This window comes from Solanum dulcamara, chromosome 1 (genome assembly GCF_947179165.1).
Source record: "Solanum dulcamara chromosome 1, daSolDulc1.2, whole genome shotgun sequence".
NCBI lineage: Eukaryota > Viridiplantae > Streptophyta > Magnoliopsida > Solanales > Solanaceae > Solanum > Solanum dulcamara.
The window spans coordinates 62,885,983-62,906,846 of NC_077237.1; positions in this window are offsets into that span (position 1 = coordinate 62,885,983).

Genomic DNA, 20,864 nt, shown 5'->3' on the forward strand with positions numbered 1-20,864 from the left:
TAAACCAACTCAACACCCTTAACCTTGGTAGTATGCATCACTTTCAAGATCTTCCATATCTCATTAATGATATTTTAAGGATCCTCTTCAACCTTAGACCCTATGAAGTCTGGCAGGTTCATCCTCAGAAAATCTCTAATCTTTATGGTGGAAGACGACTCTTGAGAGCTAGAGCTAGGAGTTGGTAAACTATGATTACCCATCTAGGCAGTTACCAGTTGAGTGAGCATAGCAATAGATTCTCTAAATTCTACCTCTGAAGTAGGAGTGGTATGAATAGTAGGTATTTGGGGTACCTCAGTAGACCTTGCAGGTCGACCCCTAATTCTTAGTGGAGGTATCTCTGACTGTGGAACCTCAGTGCTAGCAGCATTCCTTTGATTGGTTGTACGTTTAGGAGGCATGGTCTGCAACACATGAATTAGAAAGGAAGTTTTATAGAGTTAAACTCTATCGCACGAACTCAAATTATGATAAAAGTGAAACAATTCCTAATGTCCTATAGCCTCCTAATTATAAGTATGGTGCATGACACACTCATAGGCAAGATTCTACTAGAAACGGCTTCATAGACACCTTAGGACTCTTGAACTCTGTGCTCTGATACCAAGTTTGTCATTCCCCAAAGGGGTACCCTAGGCGTAGCCGACACTTTGAAACCATTTCTAGCCTCCTAGAGAACCACTTCACTTATTCGTTCATCAGCAGAATATTTAAATAAAAATAAGAATACTTATGTGGGCTCGCCATCATCAACATCAAATGAAAGAAATAATCCTTACAAGAAGTAGTTTCAAAGGGGAACTACTCCAATTACATCATCAAACTCTGTCTATGAAGCCTCTAACACTATCAGATGGTGCCATGAGATGTCCATGGCTACCTCAAAAGAAACATAATACTCAACAATAATAACAAGATAAAGAGTTCCTCCGAATAAAAGAAGGACTCACCAAATAGCTGAAAAAGTAATGATCTTCAACAATAATGCAAGTTTAAATAATAATAATAATAATAATAATAATAACAACAACAACAATAATAATAATAACTATTATGTCGAAAAATGGACAAGGTTTTAAAATTAATTTCATCTTTTCATGGAAAATTAATTTTTATTAAAAGAGGAGTCGCCACTTAATTTTTTAAAGAAATTAAGAAAACTTAATTTAAAAGACCCTAACAGATTTAAGTCTTAAAAATTAGAGAAAAAGGTATGAGGTTCATATTACTATTTTAAGAAGGTCTTAACACTTAAAATAGTCGCTAACATGCGGTTGTCCGATGATTTGAAATTATTTGACTAACTTTGGGAAAATGTGTTTTAACAATAATCAAAGTATTAAACAACTTTGATAAAAATAAATAAATATAAATCTTAAAACATTTAGGAAGATTTATAAGAGAAATAGACTTGGTATAAAAATGATTTAATGAAGGAGGGATAATTTAAATAAATCACTTAAATGAGATAAAAACGATCATAAATATTATACCTAATATAATATTAGCTATTACATAAATGAGAACATATTCAAATCATATAAGCAAGTTTAATCTGTAATAGTAATAATAGTAATATTAGTAGTAGTAGTAGTAGTAGTAGTAGTAATAATAATAATAACAATAACAATAATAACGATAATGAAAATAAAATAATAATGACAACAATAACAATAATAACAAAAATAATGATAATAACAATAGCAAATAAAAAATTGCTACTACTACTACCAATAATAACAATGACGAAAATAATAATAATAATAATAATAATGAAAATGATAATAATTATAATAATAATAATAATAATAATAATTATAATAATAATAATAACTGTAAAAGTATTAGTACTACTAATAATTATAATAATAAGGAAAATAATAATAATGATAATAATAATAACAATAAATAAACATACTACTACGAAAATAATAATAATAATAATAATAATAATAATAATAATAATAATAACAGTAAATAAAAATACTAATGATAAAGAAACTAATACTAATACTAATACTAATAATAATAACAACAACAACACTACAGTAAATAAACATACCAATAATAATTAAAATACTAATAATAATACTAACAGTAAAATAAGAAATACAACTCCAACTACTAATAAAATATGTATAATAATAATACTAATATTAATAACGGTAATAGAATATGTATACTAATAATAATAATATTAATAATGGTAATAAAATATGTATACTAATAATAATAATATTAATAACGGTAATAATAAAAACGAAATAATAATAATAATAATAATAATAATAATAATAATAATAATAATAATAAGAATAATAATAAAAACATACTACTACTTCTATCAATGATGTTAATAACGAAAATAATAATAATAATAAATATAATAATAACCGTAAATAAAATATACTAATAATAATGGTAATAATAACAACGAAAAATAATAATAATAATAATAATAATAATAATAATAATAATAATAATAATAATAATAATAATAATAATAATAAACATACTACTACTTCTATTAATAATATTAATAACGAAAATAATAATAATAAATATAATAATAACAGTAATAAAATATACTAATAATAATGATAATAATAATAATGAAAATACTAATAATAACAATAAATAAATATACTACTACTACTACTACTACTACTACTACTACTAATAATAATAATAATAATAATAATAATAATAATAATAATAAAATGGTAAAAAAATAACAACAATAATGATAAAAATAGTAGCAGTAATAATAACGACAATAACAATAATAATAATAATAATAATAATAATAATAATAATAATAAATAAAATACTGAAAATATAAGCAAGCGGAATTGGGTTCGAGCGAGATCATCTTGTTTTGTTTGTTATTCGAGAGGTCTAAGATATCAGTTCCATGTGAGGGGATGATGACTATATTGAGTCTCAAATCAAGACTCCATTTTTGCTCCCAAAGTGTTCATGCAAACAAGAAAAGAATGACGAAATTAGCAAGATAATATTTTAGGACAACATTTCTATCATAATGACAACGAAAAATAAAAGAAAAATGGAATAAACATTACCTGTTGTTGGGCAGTGAACGATGGTATTTTGGTCACGAATCTACCCTCATTTTTCAAGTAAAATTAAGTTCAAATGGAGAGAAAAATTCAAAAAGAAAAAAATCTTTTGCAAGAAAAGTCTTCAAAATCAAAGGATAAAAGTCTATTTTTAAGTATTCTGTTCGCGTTTTTTTCTCCTCCTGTCCGTGTCCCTGTAAGCCCCCCCTTTTTCCTTCTGTCCAATCCCTCTATTTATAGGGAGATTGAGATTAAATAAAAATAAAACAAAAACGGATGATTAATTAAATGCGGAGTGGGCAAATTAATAAAAATAATGCGAAACGGGCAAAAATATAAAATAATACGGAATGGCAGAAATATAAAATAATAATTAATGGGGCGGATTATTAAAATAATGCGACAGAATATTAAAATAATGCGGAATGGGGCAGAATATTAAAATAATACGGGATGAATAGAAGAAATAAAAATAATGAAAAAAAAATATATATATATATATATATATATAAAATAAAAAAATAAAAAGGGTCTTCGGATGAATATATATATATATATATATATATATATATATAGCGAGAGAGATAGACAAAGGGGTATGGTCGGACATTATTTTATGAGTATAGGGAAATGGAGTGGGGACAAAACATGTTTAGTTTATTAATATGTGTGTATATATATATTTGTTTTGTTTTATTTTTTTCTGAAAAGTGGGGAGGGGACAATTTTGCTTTTTATTTTTATTATTATTTTATAGGGTTAGGGGGGGCGTGCATGGAATATTAAATTGGTATAGGGGTATGGGGAGGGGGACAAAACATGGTAGAAATATATATATATATATATATATATATATATATATATATATATATATATATATATATATATATATTTTCTGAAAAAAGAAAAAATGATTATTGTTTAATATAGGGGCACGCGTGGCTTCTTTTTTATTTATTTATTATTATTATTTCTAAAAAAAAGTAATTTATAAAGTTTAGAAATTTGAAAAACTATTTAATGATTTTAGTCTAGTGATGTGTAAATTAGTTTATGTACAGTATATAGGTAGAATGAGATGTGAAATTGGAGGGATGGTATATATTATTTGCATGTTGTAGTATTAATGGAAGAATTAAAAAGTTGTTAATATCAAATTAATTATGTGTTATTTAGGTGGAAGAAATGAAAACGTAAAATTAATTAGTGAATTTGGTTATCAAATAAGATGAATTAATATCAGTTAATTAACGAGCTTCAAAAAAACAAAAATAATTAACTTCATTGTAACTAATTATTAATTTGCGAAATAATTAATAATAATAAATAAATAATCTTTTTATAAGTCAATTTTAAATATTACTAAAAGATAATAACTATATAACAAAAAATGCATATGTTATGAAGATGACAAAATTATTTAAAATACACTTGAAAAATATGCATGGTTTTATAAAAGCCAATTATTTTAATTTGTTTAAGATTGAAGAAGGCTAGAATTAAAATAATTTACTTAAAATGTGAGTCTATTAATTAAATCAAGCTAATTAACAAAATATTTAGTTTAAAAATAAAAACTTTTTTTGAGATAGTTTTCGAATATATAATAAAAATATTAATGTTCAAGAACTATTTTATATATATATATACCGAAATTATTTTTAAAAAATAATGATAATATATATGCATATTTCGTTTTTTTTAATTATTATTTATTTATTTATTAATATTTTATTTTATTTTTAATTAATTTTTTTATTATTATTATTTTTTAAAAAAAAATTATGCTGTGGATGGTCAAAATTGGGTGTCAACAGTTGTCCCTCTTTGACCGGAGACGATGAAAGAGTTTTTCGGCAAAGAAGTTGACGTACTAGCCAATTTTGTCCTGACCATCAATGTTGAAATAAAGTTAAAAATATACAGGGTAAGAAATTTGTGAGAATTATGACTGAACTTTTATTTCTGAGTTGCCTGCATATCTCAGGTAGCATGAGAATCGAGCTGAGTGCAGCTCTCAAGTTATGCCAGAATAAGGTAGAGTGAGTTGACAACACCATCAATCATAAAATTGTGTTGGTATTAGCGATTGAGGAAAATGTTCACAGAGGCGACCAAGGAAAAAAATGAGATTGAACAAGTGAAGAGTTATTAGAAAATGAGGTGAAGTAAAATGGTACATAGTGATAATATAAAGAGATATATGTGAAATTAAAAACTTGGACCGACAAAGTGCGAGAATATTGGAAAGAACGAAGTAAAGCCTTGCCCAAAAATTATCCCAGTATCAAGTTATGACGAGACTGGATTTTAAGACTCAAATTATGGAACATAGGCTGAGTAGAGTTCGAAAGTAGATTCATGACCATTATTGGTGAGTTTGACCCTCCAACAAATATCCCAGTTCACTGCTTAGAAATGGTTCCACGTTGTGCTAAAGTTTTTTTTTGTAGGCGTTCACGCCTGTGGTTTATTTGAGAATTCATCCTCTTGGATGCTCTCGACAAACACTGAGACAAAATTCATTAGTACAAAATATAATTCAAATAAAGAGGTAGTGTCGTTACATGTCGGCACGTATTCATCTCTTGGAACATTTGACTTCAATTTCCTTTGATTTTATACTGTAGATGATAGATAGATATGATGAAATATAATGATGATGATTTTCCATCAATAGGATGATAATGCTCCATTAATGATGATAACATTCCATTGATAGGAATGATGATGCTTTACCGCAAGGATGAAGACCCATTGATGTTCCATCGGTAGGATATAAATATGCGTGTTCATCGATAGGATGAATAGAGATCCATCGGTATGATAATAATATTCCATTGGTAGGATAAAGATATTTCATCGGTATGATGTATGTTACTCTATTGATAGGATATAACTTAATGTTACATCGGTAGGATATAAATATGTGTGTCCATCGATAGGACAAATGAAGATCCATTGGTAGGATGATGATATTCCATCGGTAGGATAATGATATTTTATTGATAGGATATATGTTACTCTATTGATAGGATATAGATTGATGTTCCATTGATAGGACATAAATATGTGTGTCCATCAATAGGACGAATGTAGATCCATTGATAGGATATAGATTGATGTTCCATCGGTAGGATACAAATATGTGTATCCATCGATAGGACAAATGGAGATCCATTGGTAGGCTATAGATTGATGTGTCCATCGGTAGGACGAATGAAGATCTATTGGTAGGATGATGATATTCCATTGGTAGGATAATGATATTCCATCGGTAGGATATGCATTACTATGTTGGCAGGTCAACCTCCTCCGATTTTGACGTAGAGCAAACAATACGTATTTCCTAAGTTGATGTGATTTGTAATATATACCTCGGCTGCGAATTGCTTTCAATTTGATGTAATATGCAATGAGTTGATATGATGCGATATGATGATAAGTTAACATGATATGCAGATGGCCTTTCGGCAATGGCCCTCTCGGCAATGATATGATAAATGATGGCCCTCTCGGCAATGATATAATAAATGATGGCCCTCTTGGCAATGATAAATGAATGATGAATGATGGCCCTCTTGGCAATGATAAATGATGAATGATGGCCCTCTTGGCAATGATGAATGATGAATGATGGCCCTCTTGGCAATGATAAATGATGAATGATGGCCCTCTTGGCAATGATAAATGATGAATGGTGAATGATGGCCCTCTTGATAATGATATTATCACCTCCGGTAATATAATGTGAATAAAATAATATCATCATATACGGTATTAGATCATCGTATACGGCATTACATCATCGCATACGGTATTATATCATCATATACGGCATCGTATATGGCATTATATAATCATATAAGGTATTATAACATAAATGGCCCTCTTGACAAATGATATTACCACCTCCGGTAATATAATACGAATAATAAAATATGAATGGCCCTCTTGAAAATGATATCACCACCTCCGGTAATATAAATAAGATATGAATGGCCCTCTTAGCAATGATATTACCACCTCCGATAATATAATATGAATAATAAAATATGAATGGCCTTCTTGGCAATGATATTATCACTTTCGGTAATATAATACAAATAATAAAAATGAATGGCCCTCTCGACAAATGATATTACCACCTCCAGTAATATAATACAAATAATAAAAATGAATGGTCCTCTAGGCAAATAATATTACCACCTCCGATAATATAATACGAATAATAAAATATGAATGACCCTCTTGGCAAATGATATTACCACCTTCGGTAATATAATATGAATAAAATAATATCCTCGTATACGGGATTAGATCATCGTATACGACATCATATCATTATATATTGCATTATATCATTGTATGCGACATTATACGTGCCCATTAGACATCTTTGAGGATGGAGAATATAATTTGACGTCATTATGGACGCTTGCGTTGAAAGTAGCTCCTTTACGTTTTCCTGTATACTTTAAAAAAACAAGTAATGGACACATTGTCATTTTAACTGACGACTGAGCAAAATTCTTTAGGAATTTTTTTTGAAAATATGTACAAAGTTCCTGGTCACTTTGACATTAGTGTGTGAATATCATACTCATTTTCGAACACATTATATTCATTTTGGCTCATGGCTTGCTGGAGATTTGGACGAGGTATGGTTGTTCATTTTTTGAACGTCTCCTTTTTGTCTGATGAATCCTGGAAACTCTTTGTTCTTGTTCTTTTAACTTCTTTGTACTTGCTCAAAGGAGGGATATGGTGATCCTTTACAAATCTGTGATCACAGAAAAATTGTTAGTTTTTAATGAACTGATCTGTGTTGAATTCTCCATTTGTTTCCTCCTTGTCTTGCTATCTTCGATCGCTTGCTCTGATTCCCCACTTCTCGATAGATATAAGACTAAAATATATTCATAAAAAATATTTGATGCATTAAAATCTTTAAGAAAGATGATTTTTTGAAAAGCAATTTGGAAAGGGTCACTGCCAGATGTCATGTCACGCCTAGCTTAAATGAACTTCCTTGATCCGAAGCTTTGAGCAGGCTTGATATCTTGTTCCCAAAATTTTAAGGATTCTTGGAAAATTCTGACATAGATAGAAAATTTTGTAGTTGACTCTAAACTTTGATGGTGCTAGAGATTATTGAGGTTGACATTGACTTTCCAAAAATGTCGGGGATCATTTGATGCCAACCTTGAACTTTGAAGTTGAGTAAAATCTTCTGATGATATTAGATAACAATTTTGAGGTCATCCTCAAAAATATCTGTCCCAGTTAGATGTCTTGGTAAATATCATACTACCAATAAGAGATTTGCAGAATTTTTGAGATCCTCTCAAAAATTCTGTCCCAGTTACTTTTCTGATGCACCTTAGCCTTGTTTTCTTTTGTGAAAAGATCTTCTTTGAAATTTTGAGTCCCTCTCAAAAATTCTATCCCAGTTTCTATCATAAATAGAGAACTTACAGGAGATATGACCGCGACCCGTTGTGGCGCCTACGTATCCCGTTGAGGCAGGAATTAGGTCAAACGTAGTTCCCCCGGGGGAGATAAATGAAAAATAGAAGATTTTAAAATAAAAAGTAATAAATAAAAATGACCGAGGCCGACATAGGCCGCCTACGTATCTCATTCTTGAGAATTCAGGTCAGACGTAGTTCAAACCTCAAAAAGGAATTTTGAAAATAGATGAACATGGAAGCGATTACAAGGAAATGATGCAATTACAGGGAAAGATACAAAAGGACCAATTTGCCTTTTTCAAAACAATACAAGGAGAATTAAAGAGTAACAAGGTAAAGTGACATAAAGCATGGGTATCCCAACTACCACTGGCTTTTCATAAAATTCGTCTTTATCTATCAAGTCAAGTGAGGAATCAAGAGCGGATTGTAGGTCCAATTAGGCACTTGCTCTTTTGGATTGGCATCTCGTATGCTTGACGTCTCGATTATCATAGCATCACTGACTCCTTCTCCTAGACCACCATTATTGACAGACTCTTGCACTGAAAACAACTGATACACATGAGGAAAAGGCTTTTTTTAAAAATTGTCAGATTTGAGGGGCTATCGGCATTCCAATCTTTTCCAACTTCAATCATGTTAATATTCACCCTTTCATGATTCGACAGGGGGTTATTATTAACATTGGGAGTGGGAGTTTGGAGAGTGACGACCTCACGATCAATCAAATCCTGAATCTTGTGCCTCAAATTGACACAAGTTTCAGTATCATGCCCTATACTATTCGAATGATACGCACATGTTTGGTCAGCTCTAAAGAATCTAGAGCTTGTATCAGCCGATTTAGGTGCAATGGGATGAATAATACCTGTATCTCTCAGTCTTTCAAACAGCTTAGTCTAACTTTCCACTAGAGTAGTAAAAATCCTAGCAGACCTATTTTCAAAATTGGGTTGGGTAAGGTTGTAGTTATTTAATTACTTGCATATCGGATTAGTACAAGTAGCTTTTAAACCTTTGACTTTGAAAGGTTTATCTGAAAGTTTTATTGCTGCTTTGCGGGATGGTAGGAATTTAAACTGGAATAATTCTTTGATTGGTACAATACAATCAAGTTTGGCTTATGGTGTTGTGTATTTTAATGTTTATCCAAATTTGAATGTTGCGTTAACTGATGTGAATGTTTTACAGTCTTTGATTTTGAATGTAAAAATTAATGATTATAATTATTTACCTGGTACAGAAGTAATTTGCATTTGTACTAGAATTATTTATAGATCTTTGTATACTTTATCTCCTAGATATCGAATTGCTGACCAAAATAATGAAACTGTTTTGTTTGAAAATAATTTTTCTAAATAAAAAATTATTACTCGTAGATTAATTAAATGAGAAGAAATTAATTTTTCTAATGAATGGATTATTGAGGAAGCTGATGTCCCTCAAAATATTACTTGTGAAGAGATTTCTAAGATTTCACAAGCTAAAGATGGTACTGTTAGACTTAGATTTAAAAATGATAATATTCCCAGAATTACTGATTCTTCTTCTAGATTACCCAGATCTGTATCTTCTTATATTTTACCTGTTAATTATTTAGTAGATATGCCTTCTAGAGCATCCACATCTCAGATTAGAGAAACTAATCCCCAGACTTTTGATCATATTATCTTAGATAATAATAATATTGCTAGGGAGAAGGATAATTTAAGTGATCCTATAGATTCTGAAATGAATTTTCCAACTGGTTTACATAGATAGTACAATCATTGATTTTAGTCCGGGTTCACCGGCAAGAAAAGAAATATCTGTTGAATTTTATTGTCAAAAATGGGAATCTTTTAGAAAATGGTTGTTTTCATCATTTTTCAAAAGATGAACAAAAATATTTTCAGGATGATTTCTATGCTGATCTTTCAAAAGAAAATATTATATTATCATTTGTACCTTGATTTATGATTAAATATGTAGGTCAATACTTATCTGTGATTGAACATGAATATCATTTATCTGCTTCTGGTGATATAGTTTTTTCTTCATTACCCCATATGCAATCTTTTGAAATTAATAAAGATGGTAAAACTATAAATTTTACTGCTTTTTTCAAGTTATTTGAAAATAGAGGTGCTTTATTAAATTGTGAACATGTTAACATTATTCTTAAACAGCAAAATTATGCTAATTATTATTTGAGTATTTTAGGTGAACATATTATGTCCTTGCATAAAAACCTAGATAATTATTTAAAACAATCTAAATCTTTGCATGAAAAAATTGAGCCTTTTACTAAAAATAAGGATAAGATTGATCAAAAGATTGTCAAAAATACTTTACAACCATCTCCTGAAATACAAAATTTTAAAACTGAATCTTCTGGTGATATTGAACAACTGTTGCGAGATAAATTAAAAAATATTGATTTATCTTCTCAAGTTACTACTTTAGATTTGCAACCCCAACCTATTTTATTTGCAAAAGAAGAAGATTTAATTGCCCAACAGGCACGACAAGATTTTTCTATAAATAAAATTAATACTAAATGGGCTGATAAACCTATTCCATGCATGTATTATTATAACAGGCCGACTCATATTGATGTTTTAAATGAAGAACGTGATCACACTTTTAGCAATAATTATAATAGTCGAGAAATTTATGTATGGAATATTGATGGTTTTAATGATAAACAGATTTTTACTACTGTGCATAGAATGTTAATATATAGCACAATTTGTAAAGTTAATAAAAATTCTAATAAAGATATTGCTTCTATGATTGTTGCTAGTTTTACTAGTCAATTAAAAGGCTGGTGGAATAATTTTTTAAATCAGGAACAACGAACTACGATTATGAATACTACTAGTATCCATTCCATAGCTGGGCAATTAGCTTATGAAACTGCTGATATTGGTACTTCAGATTCTACTTGTCCTAATGCTGTTTATACTTTAGTTACTACTATGGTAGAATATTTTTGTGGTCGTTGGACTGATGAGGCTGAAACTATTAGAACTACTTTACAAAATTTACGTTGTAGACAATTGTCTAATTTTAGATGGTATAAAAAAGTCTTTCTAAGTAGAGTTATGGAATTGCATGATTGTAGTCATGAACTTTGGAAATCTAAATTTATTGATGGATTGCCTTTTATTTTTGCTGAACGAGTTAGAAAAAGTCTTCATGGTAATAATGCTAAGATTCCTTATGAACTGCTTACCTATGGTAAAATTATCAGTATTTGTACTCAAGAAGGTTTAACTATTTGCAATGATATTAAAATAAATTATCATAATAAGAAAATAGATTGAATAAAAGACAAGAATTGGGTGAATTTTGTGATCAATTTTCTATTGACATGCTTGTTAAATCCATAAAAAAGAAGCTGTCACGCCCTGAGAGGGTATCCTAGACGTGACCGGCACTCGAAAGCCATTTCATGCCTTCAAGCGAACTACTTGGTCCAGTCACACTTCCATTCAGTCATATTCTATCAGCGGAAGACTCAATCAAAAGGATACTATTCATAATTTAGGGCCAAAGGCCAAACATATATCCAATCAATAACTAGCTAGAATAGAACCAGTCAAAACGAACAATTTAACACGCTCTAGTCTATGAAGCCTCTACCAACAATCTAGGAGGTAACGATGACAGGTCCATGGCTACAAAAAATCAACATAAAGGAAATAAATCAAAGCTATAAAGATAATCTCGGTATCCTCCAGAAACTAGGAGGACTCACCAACTAGCTGGAAGTGAATAGATCTTCAACGGTGCGTCGGTTGATGATCTCTAGTACCTATCTCTACATCATGAAATGATCCAAGCCAAATGGCGTCAGTACATGGAATGTACGAGTATGTAAAATGGCCGAATAAAATAAACATCAAGGAAGAAAGAACAACTCGATCAAGTGTCCTAAGTTTAAACAAGAATATAGTTTAGATGAGACCAATCATATACAATTCAAACCAATCCGACTCAGATACTATCAACACCTATATGGGAGTTTCTCTTATTCGACAACCATCACTTATGAGCCAGTGACAGTACAACAAGCCGACGTTGTTGCCACATCCGTTCATACCTTGCCAGGGTATGAATGAATCAACCAATCATGGATCCATATCCAACCAAGTCCTATCATGTTAAGAAAATAATTTGGGAAGCATCCGACTTTAACAGTTCAATCCCCTCCTACGTTTGGCGACGTAGTTATTTGATTCGAGTTATTACTTACTCTTACCCAATTCGGTGCTCAATAGTCCTCCCAAGACTCAATGCTCATAAAACTCCATCCAATCAACTCAATCTAATCATATCGACAATTCTCATTTGGAACCTTGTCAAATCATCAATTCTATCATAATCAAACCTCTTCCAATCATACTATCCGATCAATCTCAATCGTATATTTCAAGAGTAGTTTAAATCTGCATTTATGACAACATGTAATCCTATCTAATCATTTCTTCATTCATTTAACAAATCTTTTTGGGGCTCATCAAGACTCCAAAATTCTAAATCAACAATTTAAGATGATCAACATATCTAAGAAAATTAACATATTTAAAGTAATCAACATAGTTAAGAAAATCAACCAAATATGTTTAACCACTCATATCAATCAACTCTTACCAACATGTAGCACATCACTTTCTTAACTCCACAACATCAACATAATAAAAATTAGGTTAATAGATGAAAAGGACCCATTTGAACATAAATCTATCAAAACTCCATTATTAGGAACAATCAATCTCAAAGAAGGTGTAGGGCACATGGGTGGACTCAACCCATGCTTTGAGTAGCCTTACATACCTTGGTGAAGACTTGAAGGAACCTTGATGTTAGGTCTTCAATGATAAGCTTGAATCTTAGAAATTCTTGAAGGCAATCCTTATTGGAGATGGATTGAAAGAGAAGAGAGTGGAGTCTAGGGCTTTTAGAGAGAGGCACAAGACTGAAAATTATGGTCCAAATCGTTCAAGGCTAGAGTATATATAATTAGGAAAAAGTCAAATTTGCCCATCCTCAAAAATTAGGAAAAATGGGCTAAAACTCTCCTGGCGCTATAGTGGCGCGCCGCGCCAAGTCAAATATAGGCTTAAAACCCTGCAACCTAATAGTGGCGCATCGCGCCAAAGACCAAACTACTGAGGTTGTTTTCTGGCGCTATAGTGGCGCATCGCGCCCTTGCAGCGCCAATCCTAAATTTTCTGGGTTCTGGAAAATGGGCTTAAAAACCCTTCACACCTAATAGTGGTGCGTCGCGCCAAGGAACAAACTATCTGAGGCTTGTTCCTGGTGCTATAGTGGTGCGTCGCGCCACTGCGGCGCCAAACCTAGGTTTTCCTCTGTTATAGTCCAGTCCTGAAATTTCCTGCAGCACTAGTCCGTCGTAAGATAGTCATAACTTTTGACTCCAAACTCCAAAAAATGCAATCTTGGTGGCGTTGGAAAGAAGACTCAAAGACCTTTAATTTAATAGGTGATGGGCCACCCAGTTCGTTATATTAAAAAGGATAAGGTCATTGGAAGTTGACCCTTATATAAACTCATTCGGAAACTTAGCCAAGATGAGTTCTTTGGACTTGGCTTGGTTTTAGGGATCCCTTATGACCCTAAATCACATCCGACACTTTCCAATTTCTTAGGAATTGATCCTAATCATGCATGCACTTTACAATCGTCTAGTACGATCCTATACGTACGTGAAGAACTGTCTGATTCTTAGTGAAAATATTTGGAGGTGTTACATTATCTCCCCTTGGGATCATTCATCCTCGAATGTTGAGTAAACCAAGGATGGAATCGAGGTACAAATCACAATCAGAATTCAGTCATTCAACTAATCAAATTCTCGAATAATTTACTATCCGAACTCAAAATGCACATATGAATTTAAATTAAGAAAATGAACATTACCTTCAACATTCTCATCGATGGGTACGAATAGATGAGGATATTTAGCTTTCATATCTTTCTCCACTTTCCATATGGCTATCTCAATAAATTGATTTCTCTACAAGACTTTGACCGAGGCAATCTCCTCGTTCCTTAATTTTCGAACCTAGTGATCAAGGATTTGGATCGGAACCTCTTCATATGACAAGCTATCCTTAACTCCAATACTATCAATGGGGACTACCAATGAAGGATTGCCCAAGCACTTCTTCAACATCGAAACATAAAATACCAGATAGATAGCGGCTAGCTTCGAGGGTAACTCCAACTCATAAGCGACACTCCCAATCCTCCTCACATCCTGGTAAGGACCAATGTATTGAGGACTAAGCTTTCCCTTTCTTCCAAACCTCGTAACGCCCTTCATGGGTGACATTTTCAAGTACACCTAATCATCCACCTCAAAGTCTAAGTCTCTCCTCCTCACATTGGTGTAAGATTTTTGACGGCTTTGGGCCATGTTTAGCCTATCTTGAATAACCCTCACCTTGTCCATATCTTGGTGAACAAAATCAGGCCCAATCAACTCAACCTCACCAACCTCAAACCACCTAATTGGTGATCTACACCTTCTCCCATACAAAGCTTTATAAGGAGCCATTTGAATACTTGCATGATAACTATTATTGTATGCAAACTCTATGAGAAGTAAGTGATCATCCCAATTTCCTTTAAAGTCAAGCACATATGCCCTCAACATATTCTATAATATCTGGATGGTGCGCTCTACTTGGCCATCTGTCTGGGGATGAAAGACCGTGCTAAGATTCACCTTTGAACCCAGTACCTTCTGAAAGGATCTCCAAAATTGAGAAGTGAATTGAGCTCCTCTGTTTGAGATGATAGACAAGGGGACCCCATACGCAATCTGGCGATCTCCTGGATGTATAATTTTGCATAATCTTCTGCGGTGTCAGTAGTCTTAACTGCCAAGAAGTGAGCTAATTTCGTCATCCTATCCACAATCACCCAAATCGAATTATGTTGTTTTTGGGACCTCGGCAAATCTGTAATAAAGTCTATATTGATCATCTCCCACTTCCATTCTGGAATTTCTATGTTTTGAGCTAACCCACATGGCCTTTGATGCTCAACTTTAACCTGTTGGCAATTTGGGCACTTGGAAACAAATTCCGCGATATTTTCCTTCATTCCACTCCACCAATAAACTTCCCTCAAGTCATGATACATCTTTGTAGAGCCAGGATGAATAGAGTATCAGGAACTATATGCTTCGGCCATAATCCTTTCTCGAACATCATCAACATCTAGGACACACAATCTATTTTGGTACCTCAACACACCATCTCCCCCTTTGGTAAAACCCATCACCTTTTGTTTATGAACAACTTCCTTCAATTGGAGAAGGACGGGATCTTGGTCTTGCTTCTCTTTTACCTCTACCATGAGTGAGGATGTAGACCCATCCTGAACATTAACTCCGCCTTTATTATTCTTTTCAAGCCGAACTCCCAATCAAGCTAGTCTATGCACCTCTTTAGCCAATTCTTTCTTTCCCTCTTCTATATGGGAAGTGCTACCCATAGACAACCTGCTAAGAGCATCAACAACAATATTAGATTTACCTGGATGGTAGAGGATGCTCATATCATAGTCCTTGAGTAGCTCGAGCCATTCCTTTATCTTAGGTTGAGTTCCTTCTAGATGAAGACATATTGTAAACTCTTATGATCGGTGAACACATCAACGTGTACTCCATACAAGTAGTGGAGCCAAATTTTAAGAGCAAATACCAGTGCTTCTAGCTTAAGGTCGTGAGTTGGATAATTTTTCTCATGAATCTTAAGTTGTCTTGAAGCATAGGCTATCACTTTTCCCCTCTGCATCAACACACATCCCAAACCAACTCTGGACGCATCACAATAGAGCACAAAATCCTCTGTTTCATCAGGTAAAGTTAGAACAGGAGTAGTGGTCAGTTTGGTCTTCAATTTCTGGAAACTCTCCTTGCAAGAATCGGACCATTGGAACTTAGCCTTCTTTTGGGTTAGCTTGGTCAATGGTGATGATATGGATGAGAATCCCTCTACAAACCTTTGATAATAGCCAGCCAAACCCAAGAAGCTTCTTATATCTGTTGGGGATGTGGGTCTGGGCTAATTTTTCACTACCTCAATCTTCTAAACATCAACCTGAATACCATCTCCAGATATATTGTGGCCGACAAAAGCCACTGATGCAAGCCAAAATTTACATTTGGAGAACTTTGCATACAATACCTGGTCTTTCAAAGTTTGCAAGATGACTCTAAGATGATAGGCGTGCTCCTCCTCATTCTTGGAGTAAACCAAAATATCATCAATGAATACAATCACAAACATATCAAGATATGGCTTAAATACTTAATTCATGAGATTCATAAAAGCTGCAGGGGCATTGGTCAACCCAAAGGACATAACCAAGAACTCAAAATGGCCATAATGGGTCCAAAAAGCTGTCTTTGGGATGTCACACTCCCTCTCCTTCAACTGATGGTAACCCGATCTTAGATTTATCTTTGAGAAACAAGTGGAACCCTGAAGTTGATCAAATAAATCATCTATTCTGGGGAGAGGGTATTTGTTCTTTATGGTGACCTTGTTTAGTTGCCTGTAATCAATACACATTCTAAGGGATCTATCTTTCTTTCATACGAATAGGACAGGAGCACCCCATGGTGAGACACTCGGCCTAATGAATCCCTTATCTAACAAGTCCTTCCACTGTTCTTTCAACTCTTTCAACTCAGTAGGAGACATTCTATATGGAGGGATAGAGATAGGCTGGGTATCAGAAAGGACATCAATCCAAAAGTCGATCTCCCTATCAGGAAGGACTTCGGGAAGATCTTCAGGAAAGACTTCAGGGAACTCATTGACAATCAGGACCGACTCAAGGGATGGAGACTCAATACTGTCATCTTTCACTCGGACGATGTGATAAATACACCCTTTCGAGATTAGTTTTCTAGCTCTAAGGTAGGAAACAAACTTACCCTTAGGCACGACAAGATTACCCTTCCACTCTATGACCGCCTTATTCGAGAATTTGAACTTGACAATCTGAGTCCTACAATCAATAGAGGTATAACAGACATAAAGCCAGTCTATGCCAAGGATCACATCAAAGTCAACCATGTCCAACTCAACTAAGTTAGCCAAGGATCACATCAAAGTCGACCATGTCCAACTCAACTAAGTCAGCCAAGGATCACATCAAAGTCGACATTGCAATCTCTATAGACTCTCTCAGCTAAGACAGAATCACCGACGGGAGTAGCTACACTGAAAGACTTAAGAAGACATTCAGGAATTTTATTAAATTTACTAGCCACGTAAGGAGTCATAAAAGATAGGGTGGCACCCGGATCCATCAAAATATAACAGTCAAGAGAAGATACTCGAATCATACCCATCACAACGTTTGGGGAGTTCTCCTAATCTTGGCGACTACTCATAGCATACTTGATCCTGGCGACTACTCATGGTATATAGATGGTTTGTACCTCCGCTTATACCTGGAGTAGTGCCCCTCTGATTACCTCTAGCTGGTGGTGCGGTGGTAGAATACTGGGCCCTGTTTCCCCATGTTGGACACTCTCTCTGAAAATGGCCTATCTGGCCATATTTTTAACAACCCTTATCTCTCTCTCTTCACTCTCCCAAGTAGAGCTTACCGTACTTGCTGCATGGTGGCTTCCCTTTTGAACCTCGACCCACGCTAGCCTGGGATTGAGAACCCTAGGATCTAAAATTCTGGTGACTTTATCTCTGCCAATCATACCTGTTATGCGACATAGGTGCACTTGTAGTGGACGAGGCATAGTTGGAAGACCTCTTCTGGAAGAAGGACCTGTTGCCCTTGTTCTGCCTCTATTCATTCTCATGTCTAGATGATTTTGCCTTCTTGCTCAGATGCTCCTCACTGTCTTTCCAATTCTCATCTTCCACCTATTAATCATACACCATTAATCTTGAAATATCCATATTGGAGATTAATAATGCCGTTTTGCACTCCTTCTTCACATGTCTTCCCAATCCAGAGACAAATTTTCTCATCTACGACCTCATATCTGGAATCATCTCTGGAGCATATCTAGATAGCTGGATGAACTTTAGACTTTACTCTTTAATGGTCATACCCTCTTGTTTCAGATTCACAAACTTTTCTACTTTTGCTTCCCTCAATTATCTGGGAAAGAAGTGGTTAAGAAAGGCTCCCTCAAATTCATCCCAAATAGCAGGCTCAACATCTTCACCTCTACTTTGTTTCCACTGGTTATATCAGATGTTTGCCATATCCTTGAGCTGATAAGATACCAACTCAACCCCCTCGATCTCCGTAGCATGCATAGCTTTCAGGATCTTCCACATCTTATCAGTAAAATTCAGGGGGTCTTCATCAACCTTAGAACCCGTGAATACTGGCGAATTTATTCTTAGAAAGTCTCTAATCCTCGTGGAAGCAGACGACTCTTGAGAACTAGAGCTAAGAGTTGACAAACTCTGGTTACCATTAGGGGCAGCCACTAATTGAGTGAGCATGGAAATCACTCCTTGAAAATCTACCTCCGAAGTTGGTGCAGGCGGAGTAGTAGACACTTGAGGTGCCTCAACATACCTTGCAGGTTGGCCCCTAGTCCTTGGTGGGCGCATTTTTGATTGTGGAATCTCTGTGTTATCGGCATTTCTCTGGCTGGCAGTACATTTAGGAGGCATTGTCTGCAATGTATAAACGCACGAATTAGAAAGGAAGTCTTATAGAGTTTAACTCTATCGCACGAGTTCAGAGTATGAAAGAAATGACATAATTCTTAATGTCTTATAGCCTCCTGATTATAAGTGTGGTGCACAACACACCCATGAGAAATAATCTACTAGACATGACTTCATCGAATCCCTAGGACTCTTGAACTCTATGCTCTGATACCATGTTTGTCATGCCCTAGGAGGGTACCCTAGACATGGCCGACACTCGAAAGCCATTTTTGGCCTTCAAGCGAACTACTTGGTCCAGTCACACTTTCATTTAGTCATATTCTATCAACAAAAGACTCAGTCATAAGAATAGTATTCATAATTTAGGGCTAAAGGCCAAACATATATCCAATCAATAACTAGCTAGAATAGAACTAGTCAAAACGAACAATTTAACATTTCCACGCTCTAGTCTATAAAGCCTCTACCAGCCATCTAGGAGGTGCCGATGACAGGTCCATGGCTACTAAAACTCAACATAAGGGAAATAAATGAAAGCTATAAAGATATTCTCGGTATCCTCCGGAAACTGGGAGGACTCACCAACTAGCCGAAAGTGAATAGATCTTCAATGGTGCATCAGTTGATGATCTCTAGTACCTATCTCTGCATCATGAAATGATGCAGGCCAAATGGCATCAGTACATGGAATGTATGAGTATGTAAAATGGTTGAATGAAACAAACATCAAGGAAGAATCAAATCAACTCGAAAATATCAACTCAGGAGAAAGAACAACTCGATCAAGTGTCCTAAGTCTAAACAAGAATATGGTTTAGACGAGACCAATCACATACAATTCAACCCAATCCAACTCAGACTACTATCAAGACCTATATGGGAGTTTCTCTTATCCGACAACCATCACTTATGAGCCAGTGACAGTACAATAAGCTGACATTGTTGCCACGTCTGTTCATACCTTGCCAGGGTATGAACGAATCAACCAATCATGGATCCATATCCAACCAAGTCCTATCATGTCAGGACAATAATTTGGGAATCATACGACTTTAACGGTTCAATCCCCTTCTACGTTTGACGACGTAGTTATTAGATTTGAGTTATTACTTACTCTTGCCCAATTCGGTGCTCGATACTCCTCTCAAGACTCAATGCTCATAAAACTCCATCCAATCAACTCAATCAAATCATATCGACAAGTCTCATTTGGAACCTTGTCAAATCATCAATTCTATCACAATCAAACCTCTTCCAATCATACTATCCGATCAATCTCAATCGTATCTTTCAAGAGTAGTTTAACTATGCATTTATGGCAACATTTAATCCTATCTAATCATTTCTTCATTCATTTAACAAATATTTTTGGGGCTCATAAAGACTCCAAGATTCTAAATCAACAATTTAAGATGATCAACATATCTAAGAAAATTAACATATTTAAAGTAATCAACATAGTTAAGAAAATCAACCAAATATGTTTAACCACTCATATCAATCAACTCTTACCAATATGTAGCACATCACTTTCTTAACTCCACAACATCAGCATAATAAAAATTAGGTTAATAGATGAAAAGGACCCATTTGGATATAAACTCCATTCTTAGGAACAA